Source organism: Lepidochelys kempii, chromosome 3 (assembly GCF_965140285.1).
Source record: "Lepidochelys kempii isolate rLepKem1 chromosome 3, rLepKem1.hap1, whole genome shotgun sequence".
NCBI classification, from domain to species: Eukaryota; Metazoa; Chordata; order Testudines; family Cheloniidae; genus Lepidochelys; species Lepidochelys kempii.
This window is the reverse complement of record NC_136382.1, coordinates 200,315,652-200,323,988: the sequence shown is the minus strand read 5'-3', so window position 1 is coordinate 200,323,988 and position 8,337 is coordinate 200,315,652. Positions and strand designations below refer to the sequence as shown.

General features: G+C 44.8%; 1 long non-coding RNA gene across 2 annotated transcripts in view; it reads left to right on the top strand.

Annotated features, from left to right (window-relative positions):
* The first annotated feature begins 282 nt into the window (after positions 1-282).
* Positions 283-8,337, top strand: part of LOC144929040 (uncharacterized) — a 41,710-nt gene continuing 33,655 nt past the window's right edge. The window contains exons 1-2 of one of the 2 annotated variants that reach the window (XR_012158328.1): positions 283-787; positions 902-981. This is a non-coding gene — a long non-coding RNA (uncharacterized LOC144929040). The remainder of the gene's footprint in view (positions 788-901; positions 982-8,337) is intronic. The other variant, XR_013635522.1, reaches the window with a different exon arrangement.

Here is an 8,337-nt window from a genome sequence, read left to right as displayed (position 1 = left end):
GGCTCTGGTTCTCACATACCACATCAACCCTGCCTCCTCCTCTTTTTAGTTCCCTTATTAACAGCCCTGTGTTGCCTGCTCTGCCTCCTAACCTGGCTCCAGGAAGGTTGCTGTGATTTTTCACTTGAGGAAAATATACACCTGCTGCCCACCAGACCAGTCAGCCTCAGCCAGCTCAGGCTGTTCTGGCACCACAGTGGCCTCTAGTGGGTGACAGGAAGAACCACGTCACATTTTCCCTTGGACAAGAATTCTGCGCATGCTGCAATTGTCACCGAAAGGGAGGGGGCATATCCTGAGACAAGCGGCATGCGGGTCATCTTGGTCGGGGATGGGGCAGATCAGGAGGCTCCCTCCCTCCCTAGGACTCCCAAGCAGTGTGGCCAGCGGCAGCAGGGCAGCAAAATAGCCCAAAATACTGCAGCTCACAACTGCTAAAAAATAACCAGCAATTGACAGCTAAAAATTGCCCAACTGGGCTAGAAAATCTCATACTTGGCAACTTTTCCATGCCCCTAGAAGGCTGGCACCCCTAGGCGCGCCTACTGTGCCTAACTGGAAATCCCGCCCTGCCTAGCACAAATGGGATCTTGGTTAGGGCCTCTAGGTGCTATCACAAACTAAATCATATGAATCTTAGATCACTAGCACAAGATAGAGCCAAGTGAATGTTTTGATTTGGGGGTGAGGTGGTTGAAATATTTGTAGGATCTGAGCGAAAACTTATACAACGTTTTCAAGGAAGAAAAGAAAAACGAGGATCATGACCTCTTGTGAAAGCTAAATTGTGAGTAACACTGTGGGTTGTTGCAGGTTAAAAAATCATCTATGAGAATATGCATTTTGTGAATAATATGTGTAGACTACATTGTAATGAAACAATATTTATATTCGCCTGCAGATTACTTGATTGCCTTTGGTGCTTTCGGCTCATAATAGCCATGTGTCCTGCATTCCACTTCCGTGGACAGAACTAACCTGGTAGAGTATATGCCATATTTAGAGTTAAAAACATACTGCTCTAAACTGGATCTAATGTCAGTGTCTGAAGCTGGCTCAAATTTCCCCACAGGAGCAGGTGAATGCTGCAAAGGAATGACATCCCCAGCCCCATGGGACCACAGTACAAGTGCTTTGTGTCACTCTCCAGAGATTTTGAGGCTAAATGGGGATAATGAGAGGCTGCTTGAGGACCCCCTCCAGCAAAAACAAATTTCCAGTTCTTCAGTATGAACTGTCTATTAATTCTAAGGAAATTAAATTAATGGTGCTTTTAACAGAGCTGTTAGTCCCTGCCCCTGTGCCCAAGACAATAGGGATTCTGAAATACAGATACTAAATTCCACCTTCATAATGGATGACTTTTTTATTTAGCTAGCCTGGTTAATTCAGATGCAAATGAGATGTTGAAAGCATCCATTATTTATTGCCGCATGTAGGGCCAAATCTCTGCTCCCCTTCTTAATTTCTGAAGTGCATCAGAGAGACACTGAACCATCTTCAAACACTGTACTTCAGACACGGATGAACCTCAGCATGCTTTCAAAGCATGCAAAGGTTTCCTTTTTAAAGCTGATTTAGCCTGTTAATTTTTAGTTGGTTGGTGGCTTTTTTTAAGGCTTCCAGCTGTGGAACGATCACACTGCAAAGTGGTTCATTTACCCGTCAGTTGTACAGAGCCATTGTGATGAGTAACGCAGCCCAATAAGATGTCAGGACCTTTAAGCATTTGTTGTTGTTGTTGTTTTCAGAACAGATTGAAAAGCAACTGTGTGATCCAGTTGTGTATGTGTACTTTGTATATCTTAGGCCTCTTCAGCTGAGCAACAACTAAATTAATTAGTGTCCTTTCCCCACTATGTTTCTTGAAGCAGGAATATTTTTAACTACGTGTTTTAATAAATATATACCTGGGATAACCTTGCTCTTTGAGCCTGGCAGAGTACCTTGTTCCTTCTTCTGAGGGGCTTAGTGACCCACCTTAGCACCAATAGGTTGTGGGATGTTGTGCTCTGTGCCTCCAGCCAGTGGCAGAGTGCATAACCTAATACACAGCCCCTGTGATCTCTAGGACCCTACCATTTATAATTACAGCAAATCAAGTGTGACATTGCACTCCATATGCTTTATAAAAATATGGCTATGAGTGTAAATATGATGTAACTGGAATATGCTTTATGCAAAAGGTCTCTTGTAAGGTATCATTACAAAGCTTATAATGCTTATAATCTACTGAGTGCATTCATCCTTTTTGTATAAATGTGTCATTCTTGTATCTGAAATTAAGAATATGAAATATAACTCTGAGGTTCTATTGTAGTTATGCAAAGTGTGGGCCGTTAATAGTGGTTTAAAATCTTGATGGCTCCCATCAGCTAGGACAATTGATTGTAAATGGTTCTGTTGACTTGTGAGCCTTCCTGTATACGTGTGTGTCAGTGAGTGGGTAATGAAGTCTCACAGGACACGCGAACATGTCACATGATACTTGAATCCATCTTAAACCTGGTGCTTTTCCATTTAGAAGAAGGGGTGGGAACCCAGAGAAAGACAAAGGATTCCCGCCTTGTGCTAAAGCTATTAAAGGGAGTGGAACAAAACAAAGGTGGCTGCCAGTCATGAGAAATCCCCAAGTTACCACCTGAACTGGAACTAACAAGGGCTGTACCAGGGGAAAGGATTGGGCCCAGACTAGGAAGGAGTCTAGTCTGTGAAAGAAGCTTATTGGAACATCTCTGAGGGTGAGATTTACCTATATTCAGTTTCTTAATATATTAGGCTTAGACTTGCGTGTTTTATTTTATTTTGCTTGGTAACTTACTTTGTTTTGTCTGTTATTAATTGGAACAACTTAAATCCTACTTTTTATACTTAATAAACTCACTTTTTTGTATTAATTAACCCAGAGTAAGTGATTAATATCTGTGGGAGCAAACAGCTATGCATATTTCTCTATCAGTGTTATAGAGGGTGGACAATTTATGAGTTTACCCTGTGTAAGCTTTATACAGAGTAAAATGGATTTATTTGGGGTTTAGATCCCATTGGGAACTGGAGGTCTGGGTCCTGGAGACAGATGACCTGCTGAGCAGTTTTTGGTTAAAGTCTGCAGCTTTGGGAGCATGTACCAGACCTGGGTCTGTGTTTTCAGCTGGCTAGCATGTCTGGCTCAGCAAGGCAGGGTTCTGGAGTCCCAAGCTGGCAGGGAAAATGGGCTCAGAGGCAAATTCAGCATGTCAGGTGACAGTCCCAAGGGGATCTCTGTGACCGAACCCGTCACATCAAGAACCAACAGATTATCAGGATACACAAATCTTGTATTCCAACAAAAGATAACAGTAAAACAAAGAAGGAGAAAGGGCAGAAACCAAGAACAAAAAGTAAAGGTGGGGGAATTGGGGATAACAACTGACTAACCAATCACACAGCAGTAATTAAACATTCCCTTCCTTACATACTCAAAGCCCACAAATTAAGCAAAAATAATAAGAGTCTCCCCACAGGCCGTGGGTGGCTGGTAGAGTTGGACTCGATGAAAAATGGAGATGCTTCATGCTGGTAGCTGATAGTTCTCCTTGCTCGTGCCTTGAATCTCTGGCAGTCTCCAGTCCTGCCCATCCCCCTTGGGGCAGGTGATGCCTACCTAGCACCAATGCCAGCCAAAATCCAAAACACTTGGTTAGGCAAAATTGTTTTGGTTTTACTGACAACTTTTTCCCAACCAGCCAAAACTTTTGTTTCCAACTGGGAAAATTAAAATAAAATAAAATAAAAATTCAACTTAGAGATTTTCTGTTTTACTACAAAACAGTTACTAAAAATGAACATTTTTCCCCAGTGGAAATTTCTTATTTAAGAAAAGCCAGTTTTTGTCTCCCTTCAAAAATGGTTTGCCCAGGTTTGTGTCTTTCATACCCAAGTCTTGACTGCCTCAGTATCTTCTGTCCTGTCACTTTAACGCTGCCCTGGAATCCCTTGCAATCATCACTATCTACTGTATTCTGTTCATGGAAGACTCGTTAACTGAACTTAAGAATAAAAAAAATGTGCATGACATTAAAGCTATTCTGATAGAAATAATCAGGCACGCTTTATATTAAGGGTACATTGATAAATGGTTGATATTTTAGCAAAGGTTTAATCAGTTGTTATCACTCCAACATATCAATAGCCATCTTATAACCATCTATAATACTTTGTAGTGATGTACTTATAGCCATCTATATTGCATATTTCTCATGTCTGTCATATGCGCGTAACAGCTATTCTTTGTTTACTAATCCTTTATAAGCTACTAATAAAGGTACCCCTAACGTAAAATATGACCATATATATTTCAAAGTAGCAACATGCACATCACTTTGTCTGTGCAGCATCATAAAAGCAATATGGTTCACATGAAACATTCAAGGGGGGGGGGAGCCCTACTGTTTATCTCAGAATTCATTTACACCAGTTATTCAATACCTCTGAAAACACTGCCTACTGCACAGAGCCCTGCGTGGACTGAAACATTTGGATTCTCATCCAGGACAATTAACTTGTATCCAACCTGCGATCCACCTTTTATACGTATCCACATGTGCACCAGTGAGTGCCCTGTAGAGCAGCCGTTTGCAACCGGGAGTCCGTGGCCCCCTGTGGGTCCATGAGCCAGTTTCAGGGGGCCCAGGGGGCTCCTCAGGGCAGAAGCCCAGAGCCTGGCACCCCCTGCGGGACTGAAGCCAAGAGTCCCAAGCGCCGATGCTCCCCAACCCACGAAGGGGGCACTGGGCTTGGGGCTCCAGAATTCTGCTCTGCGGAGCCCCTGAAACCAGCTCACAGAACTCTAGGGGGCTGTGGACCTCCTGGTTGAGAACTGCTGCTCTAGAACCCTGCGCAGATACAAAAATCTGGATCCACATCCGATCTGTGATTCACAAAGATGGTAAACAAAACAACCACATCTGCATCCATGGATGCAGATATCCATGCATATAAAATGGATATCTGTGGATCTGCAGGGCTCTACAAATAGTTACACAAAATCTGCTGCCACTGACTAGCACTCACATAAGACACTGAAGGCTTAATTTTCACAATGTATTAGCAAGACAGGTTGTGATGGGTAATATCATGCAATTTTACATAATTTATTTGGAAATATCTCTTCTTTTTTTTTTAAACACACCCTGCAGAATAGAAGTTTCCATTTGTTCACCAGGTAATTGGCATTGAATGGTTAAAGTGCAAACATTATTGCTTAGAAACGGTCCATTCCACACTTCATCATGGAAAGTCACAGGAATTCCACAAAAATAATTGGCAGCTCCTTGAGAAATCAGATTACAGCTTTCCAGAGAATAGAAAACTTGTAAAGTAAAAATGTTACATTAATTGGCAAGGAAAGTCTAGCTTCATTTACAGGCCCGACTCCGAGTTTCCATTTCCCAGTTTGTAAGGGAAGGATGCCACAGTATTTTTGTCTCCTATCCCCCATCCACACTTACAAACCCCCTCATCTTGCATAAAGAATGTCAGGCAATCCTGTTTCATACCAAAAAGACTTTTAAAAAGGAGCAAGGTGCACACAAAGTCTTATTCACATGGAAGTACGATACGTACTCTAGTATCCTCTAAAGTATGAAATCCCAGTGGATGCAGTAACAGCAGCATTTCCTCACCAGAGACACATTATGGCAGCACCCTCCATCTCCTTGTATGACTCACAATATCTTGGACAAACCTGATGGAATTAAGATAAAGCTTATTGAATTTGGTTAAATCTTTCTGAATGAGGGTTAATACCTTGGGGATCCCTTGTATTAAAAATGCAAATGTGTAAGTGTTATTGGGGAATTGTATGTAACTCCACTAGGAGGAGGGGAATGCTAATGTAATTCCTCCAGTTATCAGCCCCTTTGAAGCCACCCCTTGGAGAACTATGCTTCTACTAATTCAAAATGGACTCTCCAGGGCCCAAACAGACAAAGAAAGGATTTTTGGATAAATAGCCTGGTTTTAAACAGGCTCATGGCCTTCTTCCTGATCCAGCAAATGGTCTGCAGAGTGCTCAGATCCTTACCTTAAGAATAAAACAGGCTTGCATAAAAAGAGATGTGTGGTATCTATAACAGTGGGCAGCCACACTGCTAACCATCTCTGAAAAGAAATTGAGCAGATGTGCTTGGGCCACCTCGCTGCTGGGAATAACACAGTGAAGGCAGGGATCCATGCAGCCTGGAAATACCCTGGTGAGAAGGGAGTCAGGCCGAGGTCTCCACCCAAGGCAGACAATGGCTGGGAAGCTAGAACCCTGAAAGAGTGTGTCCAGGCTGGACCACTGATGGGAAATGCAGGTGAAGTTGCCCTGAACTGTGACCTAATGAGCTCAAATCTCACTGGCTGCAGGGATGGAGATACATGAAGACCAGGCCCGGGGGGGCAAAGGGGGCAATTTCCCAAGGGCCCAGGTGATTTAAAAGGGCCCGGAGCCCCCGGCTGCAGCCGCTGCCACAGTAGCAGCGTTGGCAGCTGGGAGCCCCAGGCATGGGCGGCGGATGAACCCCCAGCTTGGGGAGGCTAGCCCCCAGCCTGGACCACCCCTTCTGCCCGAGGTCCTGCCTCTCCTGCTGGAGTTTCCCCCTCTCCCCGTGTGGCAGCCAGTCTTTCCCCCACACACACACCAGGCCATCCGAGTGCCACCAGCCCCAGAACTCTGGGAGGGTGAGCAGATGACGCAGCCCCACCCCTCCAGCCCTGGGAGGATGAGCGGGAGGCATGGGCCTCCCAGCCCTGGAATGCCGGCACCCCCATTAGCCTCCCAGCCCCAGCCCCATGCAGCACAGCTCGGGAAGCAGGAAGGGGGCTGGGTGTGGAGCGTGGGCGGAGCCGTGCAAGGCTGTTTGGGGAAGCATAGCCTCGCCCTGCCTTCAATACCTGCTGTCCACGGCCCTGGGCCCTTTTAAATCACCTGGGTGGCCCGCAGGGCTCCTAGGCACATGTAGGGTGGTACCGGCAGCGGCAAAGGGCGGGCATGTGAAAGCCCTGACCGTAACTACCCATACCTCCTTTTACTGGGACCATGCCTTTCTTTCAGTGTACCGACCTATGCACATCACCTGCACTTCATGAGGGGGATAAACCTCACAGTGCCTGATAGGAGCATTGTGTTTTTCATGCATTTTGCATCGCTTTGCTCCTCATCCCATGTAATCCGCAGTCTTTTTTTGCTTGGCTGTTTGCCATATTCCAGCCCTGACGATTGGACCCACAGAATTTAGCAATTTGTCTATGTACAGCTGCAATTTCAATTCAGCTAGACAATATGATAAGAAAGCCTATAGAGGCTCGGCAACCCTGCTTCTGTGAAAATGGGGAGATGTCAAGGGATAGAAAGAGAAAGAAGACTAGGAAAACCATTGTCTTCTTTCAGTTACACTGTAAGCACAAAGTGACCTATGGATCCTGGTCTCATGGAGGTCAATGGGAAAATCCTCCTGGCCTGCGATGGGACTAGCATTGGACTCTTGCCTGTTACACTGATTAGTGTTAATTCCTAGCTAATGAACTGGCTGGTAATTGTGTTCATGCAATACAGCATGTAGCAAAAGCATCCCAAGTATATTTCCACTCCTCTAGCCCCACTCTGCATGCGCTTGTTTATAAGATATTAAAGCAATACATTACATTTCCTAGAAGGGAGTTTGTATTAATATTTTAGTCCAGCTCCAAATGTTCATATTCAGTCTTCTGCTCCAACAGCAGTCTTGCAGCAGCACTTTAGGCCTTTAAGAATTTAATATCTATATAAATTCTTTTAATATAGCATGTTATTTGTTGAACTATAGCATCTGTTGCTCCTGGTTTTAGCTCAGTTGGTGAAGAAGAATGCAGATAGAGGCCTAAAAATGGAACATCAGAAGGGTTTGGTCATCAGAGGGTAAGTCTACACTGTAGTTAAAAACCCACAGCTGGCCCATGCCAGCTGACTCCGGTTTGCAGGGCTCAGGCTAAGGGGCTATTTAAGTGCAGTGTAGACATTCTGGCTTCAGCTGCAGCCCGAGCTCTGGGACCCTCCTATTTCACAGGGTCCTAGAGCACAGGCTCCAGGCCAAGCCCAAACATCTACTCTGCAGTTAAACACCCCCTTAGCCTGAGCCAGCTGGCACAGGCCAGCCACAGGGTTTTGATTGCAGTCCAACATACCCTGAGATACCAGGAGACTGACCTTAACATGGGAGGAAACTAGCGATACACCCTAGTGGACAGGAAGGAATCTGGGACTGGTGGATTATCCTCTTGACAAATACTAGACCTCATGAGGTCTGCAGCACAATCTACAAAATTCAAACGTTA